This window comes from Bufo bufo, chromosome 5, assembly GCF_905171765.1.
Source record: "Bufo bufo chromosome 5, aBufBuf1.1, whole genome shotgun sequence".
Lineage (NCBI taxonomy): Eukaryota > Metazoa > Chordata > Amphibia > Anura > Bufonidae > Bufo > Bufo bufo.
The window spans coordinates 497568483-497594718 of NC_053393.1; positions in this window are offsets into that span (position 1 = coordinate 497568483).

Below are 26236 nucleotides of genomic sequence, written 5' to 3' on the forward strand. Positions count from 1 at the left end.
GGCGCAGGCAGGTGACGTCAGTGAGGGACGCGCCGGCCGCCCGGCCTGCCTGCCGGCATTGTACAGAAGCTGTTAGAATGTAAGGTACTATTAAGAGTTGGGGGGCATGTTTAATAACTATTAATTGAATAAGACATCTTATATTAGTATACCGGAGCGGCGGGGGGGGGGGATCTGTGGATGACATTTTTATGGGGGACATCTGTGGATGGCACAGTTATGGGCTGGGGGGGGGGGGCTGTGGATGGCACAGTTATGGGCTGGGGGAGTCTGTGGATGGCACTGTTATGGGGTGGGGGGGGTCTGTGGATGGCACATGTATAACAGTGCCACCCACAGATCCCCACTGTAACAGTGCCATCCACAGATCCCCCCTGTAGAAGTGCCATCCACAGATCCCCCCTGTAACAGTGCCATCCACAGATCCCCCCTGTAGAAGTGCCATCCACAGATCCCCCCTGTAACAGTGCCATCCACAGATCCCCTTGTAACAGTGCCATCCACAGATGCCCCCTGTAACAGTGCCATCCACAGATCCCCCCTGTAACAGTGCCATCCACAGATCCCCCCTGTAACAGTGCCATCCACAGATCCCCCCTGTAACAGTGCCATCCACAGATCCCCCCTGTAACAGTGCCATCCACAGATCCCCCCTGTAACAGTGCCATCCACAGATCCCCCCTGTAACAGTGCCATCCACAGATCCCCCCCTGTAACAGTGCCATCCACAGATCCCCCCTGTAACAGTGCCATCCACAGATCCCCCCTGTAACAGTGCCATCCACAGATCCCCCCTGTAACAGTGCCATCCACAGATCCCCCCTGTAACAGTGCCATCCACAGATCCCCCTGTAACAGTGCAAGCCACAGACCCCCCATAACAGTGTCAGTCATCCACAGATCCCCCATAACAGTGTCCGTCATCCACAGATCCCCCCATAACAGTGTCCGTCATCCACAGATCCCCTCATAACAGTGTCAGTCATCCACAGATCCCCCCATAACAGTGTCCGTCATCCACAGATCTCCAGTAATAGTGCCATCCACAGACCACCATTAGTTCCAAACCCACCAAACACACAGCACACCTTTTGGTTAAAAATATATTTTTTCTTATTTTCCTCCCCAAAAACATAGGTGCGTCTTATGGGCCGGTGCGTCTTATAGGGCGAAACATACGGTATTCAATATATTTGCCATTCATTTGGCAAAAATCTTAAGATCTACATTCAAAAGAGAGATAGGACAGTAGCTGGCAAACAGGTGCGGGTCCTTTCCCGATTTCGGGATAACAGTGATATGAGCCTCGGTGGTCTGCACCGGGAAGGGGAGCCCAGGAGACACTCCATTAAAGACCTGGAGCAGGATAGGGGAGAGGGGGGAACTGAAGGATTTGTAGAACCTAGCTGTAAACTCATCAGGGCCAGGGCTCTTACCACCCGGGAGCGACTTAAGAACTATTTAAAGTTCAGTGTCCGTGAATGGGGTCTCCAGAGTGGAAGAGTCAAGCGTGGATAATGTTGGATGTAGGAGAGGAGGGTCGGGAGATTTACTCACTGCTTGAGGGGATGTTTGGGGTAGGTTGTAGAGCTTCGAGTAGAAGGAGTGGAAAGCGGCCGCGATGTCCGTGGTGGTATGTACCATACGGTCTTGGGAGTTTTTGATAGCGGGAATGTGGGAGGATGCCAGTCTTCCCCTTAGAGCCCTTGCCAACATACGGCCACTTTTGTTTCCATATTCGTAGAATTTACTCATGCATATATCATGTATCATACGTTTATAGGATGCCTCTAGGAGGCGTTTAGCTTCCATGCGTGCATTCTGGAGATCATGGAGAGTTTGCAGGGTAAGTGCTCGTTTGTGGGCAAGTTCCAGGGAAGTGACTTTTTGTAGAGCAAGTTTAAGAGAGTGGGCTTTCTCCTTCTTGAGACGGGAGCCATGTTTAATGAGAACACCTTGAAGAACACATTTCAAGGCCTCCCATTGGATCGGTAATGGGGTAGTATCCTCCTTGTGATCCGACAAGAAGTTTGTTATACTGCTTGTGAGGTCAATATAACAAAACAATAACAAACACAGGTGCACTCTGCAGAATCACTAAATCCTCAAACTGATTTTAAAATTGAGAGATTAGTCAACATGTCCTACGATGTAGAACATGTCTAAGCCCGGACACCACGACAAGGTTTCTCAAGTAGCCCGGGACCCTACACTCTCCTACCTGAGCCGTATGGGCGATACCAGGAGCCAGTGGGCAAATTACAGGAGCATAAGGCCGACTCACAAATAACTCACCAGTTACCTCCAGCATGTGGCCATGCTTGCAATGGGAGGAGGGAGGAGTCTGTGAGTCCCACTCAAGACTTGCTGATATGTCCCAGGCCTCACAGGTGCACCTAAATGTGGCCTGTAGATGGAAAACAGGCACATTTAAATAGGAGTTTATACACCTCCAGAAATCTATATATACAAACTAAGAAGACAGATTGGCATTAGCAGGAGGTGCTTCAAACCCACATGCAGTTGTGCATATATATAGGGGAGCAAATCCTGCACTTGTGGCCCGTTGCTAATGGCAATCCCCAGCAAAATGCATACAATGGAGGATGCCCGCGGCGAACCACAAGTACCACAATAGATATCCTACACAAGGTAACAAGTGCGGATGTAATAATTAATATAACAATATAACAAAACAATAACAAACACAGGTGCACTCTGCAGAATCACTAAATCCTCAAACTGATTTTAAAATTGAGAGATTAGTCAACATGTCCTACGATGTAGAACATGTCTAAGCCCGGACACCACGACAAGGTTTCTCAAGTAGCCCGGGACCCTACACTCTCCTACCTGAGCCGTATGGGCGATACCAGGAGCCAGTGGGCAAATTACAGGAGCATAAGGCCGACTCACAAACAACTCACCATTTACCTCCAGCATGTGGCCATGCTTGCAATGGGAGGAGGGAGGGGTCTGTGAGTCCCACTCAAGACTTGCTGATATGTCCCAGGCCTCACAGGTGCACCTAAATGTGGCCTGTAGATGGAAAACAGGCACATTTAAATAGGAGTTTATACACCTCCAGAAATCTATATATACAAACTAAGAAGACAGATTGGCATTAGCAGGAGGTGCTTCAAACCCACATGCAGTTGTGCATATATATAGGGGAGCAAATCCTGCACTTGTGGCCCGTTGCTAATGGCAATCCCCAGCAAAATGCATACAATGGAGGATGCCCGCGGCGAACCACAAGTACCACAATAGATATCCTACACAAGGTAACAAGTGCGGATGTAATAATTAATATAACAATATAACAAAACAATAACAAACATAGACATGTTCTACATCGTAGGACATGTTGACTAATCTCTCAATTTTAAAATCAGTTTGAGGATTTAGTGATTCTGCAGAGTGCACCTGTGTTTGTCATTGTTTTGTTATATTGTTATATTAATTATTACATCTGCACTTGTTACCTTGTGTAGGATATCTATTGTGGTACTTGTGGTTCGCCGCGGGCATCCTCCATTGTATGCATTTTGCTGGGGATTGCCATTAGCAACGGGCCACAAGTGCAGGATTTGCTCCCCTATATATATGCACAACTGCATGTGGGTTTGAAGCACCTCCTGCTAATGCCAATCTGTCTTCTTAGTTTGTATATATAGATTTCTGGAGGTGTATAAACTCCTATTTAAATGTGCCTGTTTTCCATCTACAGGCCACATTTAGGTGCACCTGTGAGGCCTGGGACATATCAGCAAGTCTTGAGTGGGACTCACAGACTCGTCCCTCCTCCCATTGCAAGCATGGCCACATGCTGGAGGTAACTGGTGAGTTGTTTGTGAGTCGGCCTTATGCTCCTGTAATTTGCCCACTGGCTCCTGGTATCGCCCATACGGCTCAGGTAGGAGAGTGTAGGGTCCCGGGCTACTTGAGAAACCTTGTCGTGGTGTCCGGGCTTAGACATGTTCTACATCGTAGGACATGTTGACTAATCTCTCAATTTTAAAATCAGTTTGAGGATTTAGTGATTCTGCAGAGTGCACCTGTGTTTGTTATTGTTTTGTTATATTGTTATATTAATTATTACATCCGCACTTGTTACCTTGTGTAGGATATCTATTGTGGTACTTGTGGTTCGCCGCGGGCATCCTCCATTGTATGCATTTTGCTGGGGATTGCCATTAGCAACGGGCCACAAGTGCAGGATTTGCTCCCCTATATATATGCACAACTGCATGTGGGTTTGAAGCACCTCCTGCTAATGCCAATCTGTCTTCTTAGTTTGCTTGTGAGGTCAGCAGCACATCCCACGACAAGAAGGAGGTTTTCATTCAACCGCCACGTCCACTTCTGTCTGGTTAGAAAGGGCAGATTCAGGGAACAGTATATGGGAGCGTGGTCCGACCATAGGATGTTTCCTATTTGTGTGGAATCAAGCCAGAATAGGGCCGGTTGCTGAATAAGAATATGGTCAATGCAGCTATATGAGTCATGAGGGGCAGAGTAAAAGGTGTAATCTTTGTCAGCTGGGTGTTGGAGACATAGAAACATAGAATGTGTCGGCAGATAAGAACCATTTGGCCCATCTAGTCTGCCCAATATACTGAATACTAGGAATAGCCCCTGGCCCTATCTTATATTAAGGATGGCCTTATGCCTATCCCATGCATGCTTAAACTCCTTCACTGTATTTGCAGCTACCACTTCTGCAGGAAGGCTATTCCATGCATCCACTACTCTCTCAGTAAAGTAATACACCAGGGGTCACGTAATTGTAGTTGAAGCAGCGCCCGTTTGATCCTTTTAATAGTGGAGTATGTGAGGGAGGCACGTCCAGTCGAATTGTCAAGTGTGGGGTCAAGAGTCAGGTTGAGGTCACCACATAGTATAACAGTCCCCCGGAGCAACAGTATGATTTTGTCAATTAGGTTTACGATGAAGGGAGCTTGATTTTGGTTGGGAGCATCGGATCCGGTATTTCAAAGCATTTGTCAGACAGATCCGGATCCATCTGACAAATGCCATCCGTTTGTGTCGGAACTGCCTGCTGGAATCCTCTGCCGCAAGTGTGAAAGTAGCCTAAGCTGAAAATGGGATTGTCTTCTGGTCAGTGAAAAACACTGGCAGATCACCGATTCCATCAGCGGTTTTCAATAGGTTTATTTGCTCCACAACATGCATGTCTCACGGGCAGTGGAAAAACAAGGATGTGTGACTGAGCAGATGAAAACCAGTGGAGAACACAGACAGCACACATCCGTGATTCAATGATGTGTGAATAAAGCCTAAGGCCTCTTGCACACAAACATATTTTGCATTCCGTATATGGGCCGTTTTCTGCGTTCCGCACACATTCCGTATACGGAACCATTCATTTCAATGGGTCCGCAGAAGATGCGGACAGCACTCTGTGTGCTGTCTGCATCCGTTGCTCCGCTCCGTGGCCCCGCACAAATTATGAGTCCTGTCCTACTCTTGTCCGTTTTGCGGACAAGAATACGCATTTCTATAATGGGCCTCCTGTTCCGCTCCTGTTGCAGAAGGCACACGGGCAGCATTCTTTTTTGCGGACCGCAAAAAAACGGCACGGTTGTATAAACAAGCCCTAAGGCCTCTTGCACACGAACGTATTTTCTTTCCATGTCCGTTCCGTTTTTTTTGCGGACCATTCACTTCAATGGGTCCACAAAAAAAACGGAAGTTACTCCTTGTGCATTCCGTTTCCGTTCCGCAAAATAATAGAACATGGTCTAATATTGTCCGCATTACGGACAAGGATAGTACTGTTCTATGAAGGGCCAGCTGTTTCGTTCTGGAAATTACGGAATGCACACGGATGTCATCCATTTTTTTTGCAGACCGCAAAATACATACGGTCGTGTGCAAGAAGAAGACATACATAATACAAGGTCGCAGTGGAACAAAAAATGACCTAATAAAATGCCACCAAAATGAAACTCAACTAAAATCTCACCAGCAATAAATGCACAATAGAAGCAATTATATACAGTCAGGTCCATAAATATTGGGACATCAACACAATTCTAACATTTTTGGCTCTATACACCACCACAATGGATTTGAAATTAAACGAACAAGATGTGCTTTAACTGCAGACTGTCAGCTTTAATTTTAGAGTATTTACATCCAAATCAGGTGAACGGTGTAGGAATTACAACAGTTTGCATATGTGCCTCCCACTTGTTAAGGGACCAAAAGTAATGGGACATAATAATAATCATAAATCAAACTTTCGCTTTTTAATACTTGGTTGCAAATCCCTTGCAGTCAATTACAGCCTGAAGTCTGGAACGCATAGACATCACCAGACGCTGGGTTTCATTCCTGGTGATGCTCTGCCAGGCCTCTACTGCAACTGTCTTCAGTTCCTGCTTGTTCTTGGGGCATTTTCCCTTCAGTTTTGTCTTCAGCAAGTGAAATGCATGCTCAATCGGATTCAGGTCAGGTGATTGACTTGGCCATTGCATAACATTCCTCTTCTTTCCCTTAAAAAACACTTTGGTTGCTTTTGCAGTATGCTTTGGGTCATTGTCCATTTGCACTGTGAAGCGCCGTCCAATGAGTTCTGAAGCATTTAGCTAAATATGAGCAGATAATATTGCCAGAAACACAGAATTCATCCTGCTGCTTTTGTCAGCAGTCACATCATCAATAAATACAAGAGAACCAGTACCATTGGCAGCCATACATGCCCACGCCATGGTACTACCACCACCATGCTTCACTGATGAGGTGGTATGCTTAGGATCATGAGCAGTTCCTTTCCTTCTCCATACTCTTCTCTTCCCATCACTCTGGTACAAGTTGATCTTGGTCTCATCTGTCCATAGGATGTTGTTCCAGAACTGTGAAGGCTTTTTTAGATGTCGTTTGGCAAAGTCTAATCTGGCCTTCCTGTTTTTGAGGCTCACCAATGGTTTACATCTTGTGGTGAACCCTCTATATTCACTCTGGTGAAGTCTTCTCTTGATTGTTGACTTTGACAAACATACACCTACCTCCTGGAGAGTGTTCTTGATCTGGCCTGCTGTTGTTAAGGAAAGAATTCTTTGGTCATCCACCACAGTTGTTTGCCGTGGTCTTCCAGGTTTTTTGGTGTTGCTGAGCTCACCGGTGCGTTCCTTCTTTTTAAGAATGTTCCAAACAGTTGTTTTGGCCAACGGTGATATGTTTTTGCTATCTCTCTGATGGGTTTGTTGTGTTTTTTTTAGCCTAATGATAGCTTGCTTCACTGATAGTGACAGCTCTTTGGATCTCATCTTGAGAGTTGACAGCAACAGATTCCAGATGCAAATAGCACACTGGAAATGAACTCTGGACCTTTTATCTGCTCATTGTAATTGGGATAATAAAGGAATAACACACACCTGGCCATGGAACAGCTGAGAAGCCAATTGTCCCATTACTTTTGGTCCCTTAACAAGTGGGAGGCACATATGCAAACTGTTGTAATTCCTACACCGTTCACCTGATTTGGATGTAAATACCCTCAAATTAAAGCTGACAGTCTGCAGTTAAGGCACATCTTGTTCATTAATTTCAAATTCATTGTGGTGGTGTATAGAGCCAAAAATGTTAGAATTGTGTTGATGTCCCAATATTTATGGACCTGACTGTATAACCTACCCTGCCCCTGCATATCAGCATCCTAGAGGGGGTCCTTCGTTTTGGAATCCCTTCTTAGAGCCAGAACGGAGCACTGCTCTGCAAGGGTGTGTTCACACAAAGCGGATTCTGTCGTCAAAGGTAATGGGCAAAATGTAACACAACGGGGCAGATTTGCAAAGCTGTATAGATTAAAAACTGCCTTTGCCACCCTTAACAATCAATGACGGGACAGCTTTCATAGTCCGAGAGCGACATTAGAAAAAAAAAGCGGGCATACGGTCATTAAAGGGGTTGTGTCATCTCATACATTTGGGTCATATCGCTGGGATATGTCCCCCAATGTCTCATGGGTGCGGAGCCCACAAAGTGAAGGAGGTCGCCCCACACATGCACGGCTGCCCTCCATTCAGCACTGGCTTGGCGATTTCCGATAGCTCCACAGAAAAGAATGGAGCGGTGGCAGCACTTGCGGTACGCTTCCCATTCATTTCAATAGGACTTCCGAAAATAGCTGTGCGTGCCAGAGGTGGGACCCGCACCTGTCAGACATTGGGGGCATATCCTACTGCTATGCTCCCAATGTATGAGATGGGTCAACCCCTTTAACTCTTGTTACTGTTAACTGGCCGGTGTCAAGGTGCCGCTAATTGCAAAATAATGTACGTATTTGCACATCCTTGTTTTTCCACTGACCATGTAGGCATGCACTGCTTTGGTCCGTGTTGCTGACCAAACATGCCCATTGGAGTCTACGGCTCAGTGAAAAGAGAACACGGACGCCATCAATCACTGGCAGGAGATGCTATAGCAGTGCACATGGAATGCGGATTACACGCGGCCATATTCACGGATGAAACACTGACCATTTTTCCACTAATGTCAAATGGACACAGCTGTTTGACTGAGGCCTCTTTCACATGGCGTCCCGGATTTGCTCCGGATGCGTCGCGTGTGCATTGCGGGAATCCCGCGCGAGTGCACACACAATTTCTGTCAGTTTTTACTGCGATTGCGTTGTTCAGTTTTTATTGCGCGGGTGCAATGCGTTTGGAACATGCGTGATAAAAAACGTGTGGTACCCAGACCCGAACCTGGACTTCTTCACTGAAGTTCGGGTTTGGGATCGGTGTTCTGTAGATTTTATTATTTTCCCTTATAACATGGTTATAAGGGAAAATAATAGCATTCTTAACACAGAATGCTTTACTAAAATGTGCATTGAGGGGTTAACAAATACAAAAAAATTAACTCACCTCATCTACTTGATCGCGCAGCCGGCATCGTCTTCTTTCTTCTTCCTTCAGGACCTGCAAAAGGAGCTTTGATGACGTAATCGCGCTCACCACGCAACGCACAAGTGATGCGTGAAAATCACCGCTCATCTGAACAGCCCCATTGAAGTGAATGGGTCCGGATTTAGTGCGGGTGCAATGCGTTCACGGGAGGTGAACGCATTGCACCAGCACGGAATTCTCGCCCGTGTGAAAGGGGCTTAAGGATGCACCAAATTTGTCATCCAGCAGGAGCCTCTGATAAATCTGGCTCACCTTTAGTGCTCGTTAGAGATAGAGCATGTTCCGTTCTGCAGTGAATGGGTCCGCATCCGTGATGTGGAGTGCACAGGGAACGGTTCCCGTGTATTGCGGATCCGCAAATGCGATCCACAATACGGCAACGGGCAGCACACGTTCGTGTGAACGAGCCCTTAGGTCTCCTGCACACGACCGTATGGATTTTTCAGTATTTTGCAGGTCCGCAAAAAACGGATCTGCAAAAAAATACGGATGACTTCCGTGTGAACTCTGTTTTTTGCGGAACGGAACAGCTGGCCCCTGATAGAACAGTACTATCCTTGTCCATTATGCGGACAATAATAGGACATGTTCTATCCTTGAATGGAAATACGGAAACGGAAGGCATACGGAGTACGGAACGGAAAAACGTTCGTGTGCAAGAGGCCTTAGAGTATATGGGCCGTTTTTTGAGTTCCGTATACGGTACCATTCATTTCAATGGTTTCGCAAAAAAAAACGGAATGTTCTCCGTATGCATTCCATTTCCGTTGTTCCGTTTAAAGATAGAACATGTCCTATTATTGCCCGTAAATCACGTTCTGTGACTCGATTCAAGTCAATGGGTCCGCCAAAAAAATGGAACACATACGGAATGTACTTTCTTCCGTATCTGTTCCGTTTTTGCGGAACCATCTATTGAAAATTTTATGCCCAGCCCAATTTTTTCTATGTAATTACTGTATATGCCATACGGAAAAACGGAACAGAATGGAACCGGAAACACTTCTAAAACAAAAAAACAAAAAACGGATCCGTTAAAAACAGCGCGTTAAAAAAAGGCCTCTTTCACACGACCGTTTTTTTTTTCAGTTTCCGTTCCGTTTTTTTGTGTTCCGTATACGGAACCATCCATTTCGATGGTTCCGCAAAAAAAAAAAAACGGAATGTACTCTGTATGCATTCCGTTTTTCCGTTCCGTTGAAAGATAGAACATGTCCTATTATTGCCTGTAAATCACGTTCTGTGGCTCCATTCAAGTCTATGGATCCGTATGTCTTTTGTATCTGTTCCGTTTTTGCGGAACCATCTATTGAAAATGTTATGCCCAGCCCAACTTTTTTAATGTAATTACTGTATACTGTATATGCCATACAGAAAAACGGAAAGGAACCGGAAACACTACTGAAACAAAAAATCCTTTGGATCCTTTAAAAACGGCCCGCAAAACACTGAAAAAGCCATACGGTCGTGTGAACAAGCACTTAAGGTCCATTCACACGTCAGTATTTTTGTTTTCCAGATTTTCGTTCCTTTTTTTGCGGATCTGTGTTGCCACAAAAAAACTTCTGTTTTTACCAATTGTACATCCGCATCCGTTCCGGTTTTCCGCAAAAAAACGGAAGGAGGAATATATGTTGCTAGGGTGCAAAAATAAAATTTATTTCTATTTCCTGGAAACGGATCCGCAATTGCGGATGACATGCAGATGACATATTGATGCTTTCCGCATGTCATCCGGCAATTTTGCGGACCCATTGACTACAATGGGACCACGGACCGCATTTTGCGGACAATAGTAGGACAAGCTCTATTTTTTTTGCAGATCCGCAGAACGGAACGGAACGGAACAAGGGATGCGGACAGCACACTGAGTGCTGTCTGTATTTTTTGCAGGGCCATTGAAATGACTAGGTCCACATTCTGTTCCTCAAATTTGCGGAACAGATGCGGATTACAAAATACGGGCGTCTGAATGGACCCTTACCTATTCGAAGTTTACATGGTCTAAATATTAGGAGTAGAGAATCTGCTCCAATGTACATTTTACAGCCAGAGTCCTCCCATAAACTAGCAGGGGCACTGATGGTTCTCCCAGAATTCCCTGAAAAAGCAACAGTGAAAGTGAGAAACTAGCCAAACGTTCATATCTAGAGACGTATAGATTTATTTTATTTTTTTAGCAAACTGATGAATAATTTCCGTAATTTTTTTGTATACTCATTGGCAAATGTCGCCGTGTCAAACCAATGTATGGGCAATACCACAGGAGTATGTATTTAGTCTGGAAAACACGCTCCGTGTGACAACAGTATTTCCCGGGCTGAACTCTGCTCCTGTCACATGAACTCATGGCATATTAATGATTTATAATACTGTGACGAGGGGACATCCTCTGCGTCTGGAGAAGAGAAGGTTTGTACACAAACATAGAAGAGGATTCTTTACGGTAAGAGCAGTGAGACTATGGAACTGTCTGCCTGAGGAGGTGGTGATGGTGAGTACAATAAAGGAATTCAAGAGGGGCCTGGAAGTATTTCTGGAGTGTAATAATATTACAGGTTATAGTTACTACAGAGGGGCCTGGAGCAGGGGTGGGATTCAAATTTTTAAGAACAGGTTCCCTACTCAACGGCAAATACGCGGCGTCACAACACGTTTACATATACATACACCATATATATGCAACACACATACACATAAATACACCATATACATGGTACACACACATAAATACACCATGTATACACTACACACACAAGCCACAAAACTTTTAAAAAGCCTAAGGAGCTAAACTATCAGTGTTGCGTGAAGTTCTTTTCCAGCGCTGGCCCTCACCTCTAACTCCTCCCAATGTCTATCTGTACATGTCCCAACCCTGCTTAGTCTCCATTGTGCCCCCCACACAGTAGTTATGCCAGATCTGGGATGGTTGGGAGGTATGCATACATAAACAGACTATATAGACACTACACTCACATAATCACATATACAATATACACCATACAGTATATAAATGACCCCTAGGCTACACTTACAGTAGATTTACCTACACCATATACATTTTATACTCATTTGTACCTAGCACTAAAGACATATTTGCCGACATATTATATTCTGTGCTATCCAGAATACAGCAAAACATACCTCTTATATCAAGTGACTTCTCCTCTGATGCAGACCTTCCCTTTCTTCATCTTCTCCTTTGAGAGCAGACCGCCATGATGATTTTTCACCCATCTCTTGTCTCTGCAGTTTGACAAAAGACATCTTCGGTTCCTACTTTTCCATCATCCTCCTACCTTCTTAACAACTCACCTGCCACCTTTAATAATAATGTGCACTAGTTCAAAAATGCTCCCGTTCTGTTTGCCAGTACAAAAAATTCCCTCAGTGCCCCCAGTTGAGCTATTGTCCCCATAATGTGTGCAAGTATAAAACACCCCTATATAATGCCCCTGCTCACATAGTGCTCCTCTCCTCTTCCCCATAGTGCCCCCATAATGTGCCAGTATAAGATTCCCCCATAGTGTCCCCCAGAATGTGCTAGTATAAATGCCCCTTCTTAGTGCCCCCATAGTGTGCCTATATAATATGCCCCCATTGTGTTCTTCCTCCCCTCCAACACCATAGTGTCCCCATAATGTGCCAGTATAAGATGTCCCCAAAGTGTTCCCTATGTGCTGGCAATGTCCCCAGTAGATGCCCCCCATGTGCCAGCAATGCCCCCAGTAGATTCTCCCCCATAGTGTCCACATGTGCCAGCAATGTCCCCAGTAGATGCCCCCCTTGTGCCAGCAATGTCCCCAGTAGATGCCCCCATAGTGTTCCCTATGTGCTAGCAATGCCCCCAGTAGATGCCCCCCATGTGCCAGCAATACCCCCAGTAGATGCCCCCATAGTGTCCACATGTGCCAGCAATGTCCCCAGTAAATGCCCCCCATGTGCCAGCAATGCCCCCAGTAGATGCCCCATAGTGTCCACATGTGCCAGCAATGTCCCCAGTAGATGCCCCCCATGTGCCAGCAATGCCCCCCATAGTGTCCATATGTGCCAGCAATGTCCCCAGTAGATGCCCCCCATGTGCCAGCAATGTCCCCAGTAGATGCCCCCATAGTGTCCACATGTGCCAGCAATGTCCCCAGTAGATGCCCCCATAGTGTCCCCAATGATGTGCCAGTAGATGCCCCCATAGTGTCCCCATGTGCCAGCAATGTCCCCAGTAGATGCCCCCATAGTGTCCCCATGTGCCAGCAATGTCCCCAGTAGATGCCCCCATAGTGTCCCCATGTGCCAGCAATGCCCCAATAGTGTCCCCTTTGTGCCAGCCATGCCCCCAGTAGATGCTCCTATAGTGTCCCCCATATGCCAGCAATGCCCCCAGTAGATACCCCCATAGTGTTGCATATGTGCAAACAATGCCCCCAGTTTCGCCACAGAAAAGCAAAAAAAAACAAAAAACACTTACTTCCACCCTGTCAGCGATGCGATGCAGGCCTCTTCTGGCCTGTGTCCCGCGCTCTACGGCCTAGACGGCGCGATTATGTCATCGCGCCGCCTGCACCGGCCTCTGTTAGGCTGCTGGCCTTATGCCAGCAGCCTATCAGAAGAACAGGGAAGGGAGACGCCTCTCCCTTGCCCTGCTGCAGTGTTCATCTGCATCTCCGTCCTGAGGACGGTGATACAGATGAATGTAGGGAGATGAGCGCTTCCACAATGCAAGCGCTCATCTCCCACCGCACCGGATTGGGATTCAGCCGGTTCTCCGATCCGGCAGTAATTTTAACAACCGGATCTGTAGAACCGGCTGAATCCCATGCCTGGCCTGGAGGTATTTCTGGAGTGTAATAATATTACAGGCTATAGCTACTAGAGATGGGTCGTTGATCCAGGGAGTTATTCTGATTGGAATCGGGTAGGAATTTTTTCCCCTAAAATGATCCCTTTCTTTGCTGTGGTCAATGCTGACTGTGGCATAGAGGTGGTAAAGTAAAGTCGGGATGCCCCTTTGTAAGCGTCACATGAATTCCCCTTGATGTGTTCTTTGCCAATACCTTGAAAGGGCCATTGAAGGATACTAGGGCTGTCTTTTATTTCAGCGAGAGTTTAAAGAGGACCTTTCAGTACAATAAAAAATCTAAACTAAGTATACAGACATGTAGAGCGGCGCCCAGGGATCTCCCTGCACTTACTATTATCCCTGGGCGCCGCTCCGTTCTCCCGGTATAGGCTCCGGTATCTTCAGATTTTCGGGTCAACTGGGTGGAGCCTGCCGGCGTCTCCTTCTCCCAGACTGGAGTGCTGGCCAATCGCAGCGCTCAGCTCATAGCCTGAGAGAAAAAAATAACTCTCAGGCTATGAGCTGAGCGCTGCGATTGGCCAGCGCTACAGCCTGGGAGAAGGAGACGCCGCCAGGCTCCTCCCAGTTGACCCGAAAATCTGAAGATACCGGAGCCCAAACCGGGAGAACGGAGCGGCGCCCAGGGATAATAGTAAGTGCAGGGAGATCCCCGGGCGCCGCTCTGCATGTCTGTATACTTAGTTTAGATTTTTTATTGTAGTGATGAGAGTACATGCAGCACGTAGCCCTGCAGGGTGAGCGAATGTGAGGTCACAGGGGTAGTTAACAAACCGAGGGTTGTTCTTGGTACTCACAGTTTTTATATACCCTGGGCAGGAGTACAGCAGTGATGGAGAGGCTGGAACATGGATCCTCTGGGGCACTCTCTGTGTATTGGGATCAGGCCAGGTGGTAGGTGAGGTGCCCTGGGTGTTGTAGGTTTAGTGTGCCTGTGGCAAGATCCCTTAAAGTTCGTGACGCCAGTGCCGGTAACGGTGGCACACCGATTTGTTGTAGGAATAATTGAGGTACACACAGTTGCAGTGAACCAGAACTTCTTTTTATTGAACAGTTCAACTATTTACAGTCTTCAGTTCGTTCCATAGGTATAATGTTGAATACAGGCAGGCTTAATACAATTGGCAGGCAAAGTCTTTGCAAGATACTCAGAGGGAATAACACTTACAGATCAGGCTGTACTTTCGTCAGATCCTGTCTGGCTTTCACCAAGGCCCGTATGCCCTATTGCTGGTTTTATCCTTGGGTAGGGAAAACTTCCTCCGGTATATATCCTCTTGCTGTAAATATCCTTCTGCCCTTCAGCTTTCTATTTGGCTGGATAAAAAAGTGTCTCTGCACTGTACTTTTAAAGGTGCTAGATATCTTCAGGAGGTAACTTCTTCCCCTGGATTAACTTCTGAGCTTCTCTTGCTCAGGGACCTCAGGCAGGCTAGCCTGAGCTACTTAGCCTCCTGGATTAGACTGAACTAACTCCTTCCTGTCTGGGCCTAACTATATATACACTAAGGGGTTCCCTAGCTCCCTCTACAGCTTGGGAGGAGAAATTACACCCCTAACAGGCTTGGTACACAGGAATTAACATGACATTAAAGGGTTTCTACCACTTCGTTTTCACATATTTAGCTGTCAGACACTAGCGATCCGCTAGTGTCTGCTCTACCAAACAATCCTAATATAATAGCTTTTGGTGCAGCCGTTTCGCTAAAAAAAGAACTTATATTGATATGCTAATGAGTCTCTAGGTGCTATGGGGGCGTCATTAGCACCTAGAGGCTCGGTCTACCTTCACAAAATGCCGCCGCCCAGCGCGTCCCTCCAGCCCGCCCATCTCCTTCGGAATGCGATCCTCCCTATGAGCCAGCGGACTAATTCTCGCGCATGCGCCGTGCACGTCTGTATTCGGCACATGCGCAGTGAATGTCTGACCGCTTCCCTGCTCACTGCGCCTGCGCCGATGATGTCATAGTGCTCCGAGGAACAGGCGCAGTGGAGAGGTCTGTGCAGAAAGCGGTCAGACATTCACTGCGCATGCGCCGAATACAGACGCGCACGGCGCATGCGCGAGAATTAGTCCGCTGGCTCATAGGGAGGATCGCATTCCGGAGGAGATGGGCGGGCTGGAGGGACGCGCTGGGCGGCGGCATTTTGTGAAGGTAGACCGAGCCTCTAGGTGCTAATGACGCCCCCATAGCACCTAGAGGCTCATTAGCATATCAATATATGTTCTTTTTTTAGCGAAACGGCTGCACCAAAAGCTATTATATTAGGATTGTTTGGTAGAGCAGACACTAGCGGATCGCTAGTGTCTGAAAGCTAATTATGTGAAAACGAAGTGGTAGAAACCCTTTAAACATTATATTGCAATATAAAATACCATAGCAATTTCCCACAGGAGGTGGGGCAACATGACCCTTAGTAGTGCCCACCCTTACGTAGTGGGACACTACATACATAGTAAAAACCAATAAAGAAAATCCAATAAAATGAATAAAATATTCAAATGATAAAAATTATGGATGGCACCCCAAAACATCACCTCTGGGTGTAATCGTGCTTGATTCACCTCCACTGTGTCTCCCTGTGGATTACCTGTTTGAAAATTTGGAGTTCTCTCTTGTACCTTTGAACTCTGTTTACTTGTGGACTTTTTGCGAATTTTATACTTTTGCTACATAGTATATTTAAAGAGTCTCTGTACTCTCACACAATTTTATTTTGATTAGCAGAGAATGATGTAACTAGCAAATTTCTACATCACTTGCAGCCGATGGAGGAGGCGTGAGAGCCGAGCTCCACCACCACTCCGCTATCCTTAGTGCCCAGAGCCCTATACGCTGCCCCACCATGGCCAAAAAACTCCCCAAGAAGCCCCCACAGGGGACCCTATCTGCTGCAGACCTCTCACAACGTGGCACGCTCTGGGACTTAGTCCTGTGGTCCTGCGCCGCCATCTTCTCCGCCTGCCCTGGTCCCGAAGGACGCGCTCCCGCAGCGTCACAGAGAGAGACGGGACCAGATAGATAATGCCCACCCCTGCCACTCAGGAGCCCTCCACTCCACACAAGGAGGCCCCTGTAATAAGCCACTCTCTGACCCCACTGCAGCAGCCCTGGCCATGGGCCCTGCAAGATGGCGCTGCACCCAAGATGGCGTCTGCACATGCTGGAGCGCAGTCAGCCGAGGAGGCGCCCTCCCAGGTCAGTGTTCTTGAGGGGCCTCCAGATCCCCCTCTGATACCTTCTCCTCAGGCCCCCCCCTCCACATCGGGGACCCACATATGCGGCCATTTCATGGGCAATGCCCTTTTCCCTTTCCCCCTCTCTGGACTCTGAAGAAGATATAGGGGCTACTCCCTCCATGCAGCCGTATGCAGCCCCTACCCCTGCACGCTCCCCATGCTCGGACCCAGGGGCAGGCAGTGGTCCACCCCCAGCTCTCTCCCCCGGTGGACTGGGCCTCTGTCGTCTCCCAACTTCCTACTAAAGGGGACTTTCAAGTTCTAGTCACAGAGGTCACCGCGACATGCCGCTCTGAAATCTCCGCTGTACGGCGTGACTTACACTCTATTGCCGCCCGCGTGGAGACCCTGGAGAAAGATCATGACGCCACCCGGTCCTGTGTCTCTCAACTCCACGCCACGGTGTCCTCCCAGGTCGTGGGGCTCAGTGAACTCCAGCTTCACTTGGAAGACCTAGACAACCGCAAGAGGAGGAATAACATCAGAATCCGCAACCTCTCGGAGTCTTTAAGAGAGGAGGATCTACAAGGCAACCTGAAGGCTCTCTTCAAGTTCATTATGGGGGACCCCCCTTCTTACACTACTGACACGGTCCCCAGAGCCCTTTAGCCCAAGGGATTATCTCCCTAACCCAGGGACGTTATATGCTGTGTCAATGACTTCACCCAGAAAGAAGCTATTATGCTGAAAGTCAGAGACTCCCGGTTTCTTGAATTCCAGGGGGCCCGCATACAACTCTTCCATGACTTATCGTGGATCACACTACAAAAACGTTGCCATCTCCGCCCCCTGCTGGAGACTCTGAGATATCGTCGGATTCTCTACCGCTGGGGGTTTCCCTTTGCCCTGACAGCTCGGCTGGATGGCCACTCCCACACTAACCTTGAAGCATTCTGTGCCACGCTGGACTTGCCTGTACCTGACCTCTCTGACTGGGAGATTTCTATGGCATCCCTGCCCACTCTACTCACCTGGCAGGCGACAGGAGGTTCTAAACTACGTTGCCTAGCCTCGCCCAGAGTGCTGTCTGCTGACCCTGGGGGTCCAGCCTCTTCAACATGATTGGTGCACGTCGACCCTGGAAGATTGACCCCCCATTGCGGATGGACTTGTTGGAGTGTTTGAGCCTCCTCCCTTGGCTCGGGGACTCTACGTTCATCACCCGCTCGGGGCCCAAGAAGTTCTTTAGCGGCGTGGTCGCTGCTTGCTTGTTAAGTTTGTTTTTGCTGTTCTTGACCTACTGGTTCTGCTTAGGGACGTGACTAATTCGATCCCCAGATAGTGGGGTTCAGTGAGTCCGCTCTGCTGACCTTTGTTTCAGCAGAGTCGGTTCCTCCACAGACTTTCATAATCTGTTTTCTCTTTATACTGCTTTATTTATTTGTCTTTGTTTTTTTGTGAGGTCCAGTGGTGTCTGTGTCCTTCCCCACCCCCTGTTGTTCTCCTAACCTCCCTTCCTTTCTCTCCCCTGGTGCTTTAATCTTTCCTCCTTCTCCTTCTTAGGACTCTTCCTCCCCCTACAGGAAACAGCCTGGAGGTCTCCCCCCTTGGAGTGGATGCCTTCCTCCTCCCTCCACAGTACCTATCTCTGATGTAGGTTAGACACAGCTTTTTTACCCCTTCCCCCCATGGTTAAGTGTGTCACCTTAAACGTCAAAAGGTTAGGTTCCAACGCCAAGAGACGTTTAGTACTTCGGGAGCTCCGCAACTTGCGGGCAGATGTGGCATTCCTACAGGAGACCCACTTCGACCAGACGGGATCCTTTAATTTCGCTAAACACTATTACCCTCATGCTTTCCTAGCCAACCATAGCCGTTGAAAAGCGGGCATTGCCATACTGCTGTTGGCCTCCTGCCCCATTTCGGAGAACACCTCCCAAATCGACCCAGCTGGCCGCTATGTCAACCTAGAAGGGGTTTTCCAAGGCCGCCCTATCGTGCTCTGTAATATTTATACACCTCACAGCTCCCATTCGTGCGCCGGGTTCTCAGTAAACTTCAGGGCCTTCCCCCGGCAGTGTGGATCCTGAGAGGGGATTTTAATATGATCTTCTCTGAGAATGCGGATAGGTTGTCCCTCCTTTCCACCCCACCCCCTTCAACCCAATGTCTCAAAATATGAGTCCTCATACAGCTCCGCACAGATAACAAAAAAAAGTTATAGGGGTCAGAAAATGACAGTAAAAAAAATAATAATAATCAAAATGCAAGGAAAAGTATACATATGTGGTATCGCCGAATTCGTACTGACCTGGAAAATGAAGATCACAAGTCAGTTTTACCGCATAACCAACCAACGAGAAAAAACCAATAACCCCATACAAAAAATAGGAGAACACACATATAAAATATATACAGTGGGATGCGAAAGTTTGGGCAACCTTGTTAATCGTCATGATTTTCCTGTATAAATCGTTGGTTGTTACGATAAATAATGTCAGTTAAATATATCATATAGGAGACACACACAGTGATATTTGAGAAGTGAAATGAAGTTTATTGGATTTACAGAAAGTGTGCTATAATTGTTTAAATAAAATTAGGCAGGTGCATAAATTTGGGCACCACAAAAAAGAAATGAAATCAACATTTAGTAGATCCTCCTTTTGCAGAAATTCCAGCCTCTAAACGCTTCCTGTAGGTTCCAATGAGAGTCTGGATTCTGGTTGAAGGTATTTTGGACCATTCCTCTTTACAAAACATCTTTAGTTCATTCAGGTTTGATGGCTTCCGAGCATGGACAGCTCTCTTTAAGTCACACCACAGATTTTCAATTATATTCAGGTCTGGGGACTGAGATGGCCATTCCAGAACGTTGTACTTGTTCCTCTGCATAAATGCCTTAGTGGATTTTGAGCAGTGTTTAGGGTCGTTGTCTTGTTGAAAGATCCAGCCTCGGCGCAGCTTCAGCTTTGTCACTGATTCCTGGACATTGGTCTTCAGAATCTGCTGATACTGAGTGGAATCCATGCGTCCCTCAACTCTGACAAGATTCCCAGTCCCTGCACTGGCCACACAGCCCCACAGGATGATGGAACCACCACCATATTTTACTGTAGGTAGCAGGTGTTTTTCTTGGAATGCTGTGTTCTTTTTCCTCCATGCATAACGCCCCTTGTTATGGCCAAATAACTCAATTTTAGTTTCATCAGTCCACAGCACCTTATTCCAAAATGAAGCTGGCTTGTCCAAATGTGCTTTAGCCCACCTCAAGCGGCACTTTTTGTGCTGTGGGCAGAGAAAAGGCTTCCTCTGCATCACTCTCGCATACAGCATCTCCTTGTGTAAAGTGCGCCGAATGGTTGAACGATGCACAGTGACTCCATCTGCAGCAAGATGATGTTGTAGGTCTTTGGTGCTGGTCTGTGGGTTGACTCTGACTGTTCTCACCATTCGTCGCTTCTGTCTATCCGAGATTTTTCTTGGTCTGCCACTTCAAGCTTTAACTTGAACTGAGCCTGTGGTCTTCCATTTCCTCAATATGTTCCTAACTGTGGAAACAGACAGCTGAAATCTCTGAGACAGCTTTCTGTATCCTTCCCCTAAACCATGATGGTGAACAATCTTTGTCTTCAGGTCATTTGAGAGTTGTTTTGAGACCCCCATGTTGCTACTCTTCAGAGAAAATTAAAAGAGGAGGGAAACTTACAATTGACCCCCTTAAATACTCTCTCATAATTGGATTCACCTGTGTATGTAGGTCAGGGGTCACTGAGCTTACCAAGCCAATCTGAGTTCCAATAATTAGTTCTAAAGGTTTTGGAATCAATAAAATAAATACAGTGCCCAAATTTATGCACCTGCCTAATTTTGTTTAAACAATTATAGCACACTTTCTGTAAATCCAATAAACTTCATTTCACTTCTCAAATATCACTGTGTGTGTCTCCTATATGATATATTTAACTGACATTTTTTATCGTAACAACCAATGATTTATACAGGAAAATTAACAAGGTTGCCCAAACTTTCGCATCCCACTGTATGTAGTTTATTAAGACACAATACAATAAATATGACATGAAGGCACAGGGTAAAGGATGGTGGGACGCCCCGTGTGGCGGGACCGTAAACAACCACCCTCACATATACCCGACTAACAAGGAAATGTCATAAACACTGGGTATAAAAACGCATTAGAATGGGAGAGCTGTAAGTTTGCCCAAAGTAACATATAGACATATGTATGTTGCATGTATGTAAAGGATCAATAAGGTCACACACAGCAAACTTGCCCACCACTAGTAATGTACATGGCCATCACGTAAATACAGACAACCAAACCACCTCATAAAGTGGGGCGAGGCAAGGATGCTATGTGCAAGCAGTGACACTACAATAACAAAGCATAAGTTACCCATGATGTGCTGGAACCCAAGGTGTAGGACCAGAGCTGCACCTCGACGCGCGTTTCGCCGAGAAAGGCTTCGTCAGGAGATAAGGATATCAATCAGATGTCCATCTTTAAATAGTGTGGTCCACAGCCGCCAGTTGATTTTGCGCATACGCCCAGTGATGCAGGTCATGATGTCATAGAGGCGCGCCACCCGCTCCCGGAGACCAGACGAAGCACGCCCAGCGCGTCACATGGCCAGGCAAGGAGGAGGGAGCCGCGTTGACAACACGCAGCCACACCCCCCTCCCGTCCGATCACATGACACGAGGGCGCACAGTAACCGGCTCCCAAGTTTTACCGCATAATACACGCCGTAAAAAAAAATTATTAAATAGTGGCGTTGGAAAGTACAACTTGTCCCCATACGACTATGTGAACGGAAAAATAAAAAAGTTATGGCTCTGGGAAGGCGGGGAGCGATAAACAAAAACATATAGTCAAAAACACCTCCTTGGGTACAAAGAGTTAAAGTTGGTCATCATGGATCATTTAAAAATTTCTGTTTTTCAAAGAAAATGCAGACAGCACACGTTGATTTTAGGTCTCATTCACATTTCCGTGTCAGTGTCACGTCCGTGAAAAAAAGCATACGTGTTTAATGCGTGAAGATGTCCATGAAGGATCCATGGTTGGTCCGTGTGTCCGTTTTTACCATCCATGTGTCATCCGTAATTCACTGACGTTGCTCAGTTGAAAATTAATTTCCAAAGAATCTCCTATTAGTCTTTAGTGGAAAATGGACGCACCACGGACACAACACGGATGTGTGCCAGTGATTTTCACGGACCCATAGACTTCAATGGGCATGATTGGTCCGCATCATGGATCAAAGTAGTGCATGTCCCCGTAATTTTTTTTTACTGAGCCACGATCAGTAAAAAAAAATACTGAAGTGTGAACAGACACATTTGAATCAATGGGTACGTGTGCTGTCCGCAGAAAACGGAAAAATGTGAACGAGGCCTTAATGTGTCTGTTCACATATCAGTATTTTTTTTTACTGACCGTGGTTCAGTGAAAAAATCACGGACACATGCACTACTTTGGTCCGTGATGCTGACCTAACAAGCCCATTGAAGTCTATGGGTCTGTGAGAAAACACAGATGTCATCCATGTTTGGTCCGTTTTTCACTGACCACTGATAGGAAATGCTTTAGAAATTAACTTTCAGCTGAGCATTGTCCGTGGAATATGGATGACGCGCGGAGGGCAAGAAATGCACACACGGACCAAACATGGACATCTTCACGGATGAAACATGGACTGATTTTTTTCAGACATGGAAATGTTAACGAGGCCTCAAAAATGGGAAGGTGAAAGCACAAAATTCAAGTCTTAAAGGTGGGCTAGGTCTTAAAGGGGGTAAATCCTTATCTTTTCTATGGCATTAATCGGCCCACACCTTCAGTGCAGACACGGACAGCCTTATGGCTAATGTGGGAAGAAGCTTGAACATAACAGTGAGGAATGCCTCCGTTTGTACGTGTTCAGTGGATGGCGGCTATGACCTGTAATAGTAACAGTCACACGTCATCACAGCTAACAATGTGGAGAAACCAGTTACTGCAAGGAGAATTTTTTTGAGATTGTAATGTCAAACTTATCCCATTATTTCCTGTAAAGCACACGTAAGAGAACCGTCATCTGCCATGGTTACTATAATGTGCAGAAGAAAAACATGATCGGGGTCCTTCCCCCCCTTTGTAACCTCTAACCTGCAGAATTTTGGGCATACTCTCTCGGAATGTTCTGGATGCCCCCGAAAAAGGGGAGGCCTCCTGGAAGATCTGGTGAATCTCCTGTGGATCATGGAAAGGACTGCTTTTCCTGGAAAGAAGACTTCCATGAGCCCTAACTTTATGCAGTTGTGGGATACTGCAACCTCAGTCAGCGCCCATATGTACTCTGAAGGGGCGTGACTATGCAGGAAACGGGCGAGGATGCCCAGAAAACATTTCAGAGCCTGCTCTTCAAAGTTAGCGAGTATGATTTTAGGTTACCAACCTCTCACGTGGCTTTTTGTCTTAGTGACCACCAGTGTGCTCAATAGTGCATGATGACGAGGGGAAATAATGATGTAGTGGTCCACAGACGTTGTATTCTCTTTAACCACTTAAGGACCACAGGTTTATACCCCCCTAAAGACCAGGCCCTTTTTTACAAATCGGCACTACACTACTTTCACCGTTTATTGCTCGGTCATGCAACTTACCACCCAAATGAATTTTACCTCCTTTTCTTCTCACTAATAGAGCTTTCATTTGGTGGTATTTCATTGCTGCTGACATTTTTACTTTTTTTGTTATTAATCGAAATTTAACGATTTTTTTGCAAAAAAATGACATTTTTCACTTTCAGTTGTAAAATTTTGCAAAAAAAACGAGATCCATATAGAAATTTTGCTCTAAATTTATAGTTCTACATGTCTTTGATAAAAAAAAAATGTTTGGGTAAAAAAAAAATGGTTTGGGTAAAAGTTATAGCGTTTACAAACTATGGTACAAAAATGTGAATTTCCGCTTTTTGAAGCAGCTCTGACTTTCTGAGCACCTGTCATGTTTCCTGAGGTTCTACAATGGCCAGACAGTACAAACACCCCACAAATGACCCCATTTCGGAAAGTACACACCCTAAGGTATTCGCTGATGGGCATAGTGAGTTCATAGAACTTTTTATTTTTTGTCACAAGTTAGCGGAAAATGATGATTTTTTTTTTTTTTTTTTTTTTCTTACAAAGTCTCATATTCCACTAACTTGTGACAAAAAATAAAAACTTCTATGAACTCACTATGCCCATCACGAAATACCTTGGGGTCTCTTCTTTCCAAAATGGGGTCACTTGTGGGGTAGTTATACTGCCCTGGCATTCTAGGGGCCCAAATGTGTGGTAAGGAGTTTGAAATCAAATTCTGTAAAAAATGACCTGTGAAATCCGAAAGGTGCTCTTTGGAATATGGGCCCCTTTGCCCACCTAGGCTGCAAAAAAGTGTCACACATCTGGTATCTCTGTATTCAGGAGAAGTTGAGGAATGTGTTTTGGGGTGTCTTTTTACATATACCCATGCTGGGTGGGATAAATATCTTGGTCAAATGCCAACTTTGTATAAAAAAATGGGAAAAGTTGTCTTTTGCCAAGATATTTCTCTCACCCAGCATGGGTATATGTAAAATGACACCCCAAAACACATTCCCCACCTTCTCCTGAGTACGGCAATACCAGATGTGTGACACTTTTTTGCAGCCTAGGTGGGCAAAGGGGCCCATATTCCAAAGAGCACCTTTCGGATTTCACAGGTCATTTGTTACAGAATTTGATTTCAAACTCCTTACCACACATTCGGGTCCCTAGAATGCCAGGGCAGTATAACTACCCCACAAGTGACCCCATTTTGGAAAGAAGACACCCCAAGGTATTCCGTGAGGGGCATGGCAAGTTCCTAGAATTTTTTATTTTTTGTCACAAGTTAGTGGAAAATGATGATTTTTTTTTTTTTTTTTTTTTTCATACAAAGTCTCATATTCCACTAACTTGTGACAAAAAATAAAAACTTCCATGAACTCACTATGCCCATCAGCGAATACCTTGGGGTCTCTTCTTTCCAAAATGGGGTCACTTGTGGGGTAGTTATACTGCCCTGGCATTCTAGGGGCCCGAATGTGTGGTAAGGAGTTTGAAATCAAATTCTGCAAAAAATGACCAGTGAAATCCGAAAGGTGCTCTTTGGAATATGGGCCCCTTTGCCCACCTAGGCTGCAAAAACGTGTCACACATCTGGTATCTCTGTATTCAGGAGAAGTTGAGGAATGTGTTTTGGGGTGTCTTTTTACATATACCCATGCTGGGTGAGATAAATATCTTGGTCAAATGCCAACTTTGTATAAAAAAAATGGGAAAAGTTGTCTTTTGCCAAGATATTTCTCTCACCCAGCATGGGTATATGTAAAATGACACCCCAAAACACATTCCCCACCTTCTCCTGAGTACGGGGATACCAGATGTGTGACACGTTTTTGCAGCCTAGGTGGGCAAAGGGGCCCATATTCCAAAGAGCACCTTTCGGATTTCACAGGTCATTTTTTACAGAATTTGATTTCAAACTCCTTACCACACATTTGGGCCCCTAGAATGCCAGGGCAGTATAACTACCCCACAAGTGACCCCATTTTGGAAAGAAGAGACCCCAAGGTATTCGCTGATGGGCATAGTGAGTTCATGGAAGTTTTTATTTTTTGTCACAAGTTAGTGGAATATGAGACTTTGTATGAAAAAAAAAAAAAAAAAAAAAATCATCATTTTCCACTAACTTGTGACAAAAAATAAAAAATTCTAGGAACTCGCCATGCCCCTCACGGAATACCTTGGGGTGTCTTCTTTCCAAAATGGGGTCACTTGTTGGGTAGTTATACTGCCCTGGCATTTTCCAGGGGCACTAATGTGTGGTAAGTAGGTAAATGACCTGTGAAATCCTAAAGGTGCTCTTTGGAATGTGGGCCCCTTTGCCCACCTAGGCTGCAAAAAAGTGTCACACATGTGGTATCGCCGTATTCAGGAGAAGTTGGGGAATGTGTTTTGGGGTGTCATTTTACATATACCCATGCTGGGTGAGAGAAATATCTTGGCAAAAGACAACTTTTCCCATTTTTTTATACAAAGTTGGCATTTGACCAAGATATTTCTCTCACCCAGCATGGGTATATGTAAAATGACACCCCAAAACACATTCCCCAACTTCTCCTGAGTACGGCGATACCAGATGTGTGACACTTTTTTGCAGCCTAGATGCGCAAAGGTGCCCAAATTCCT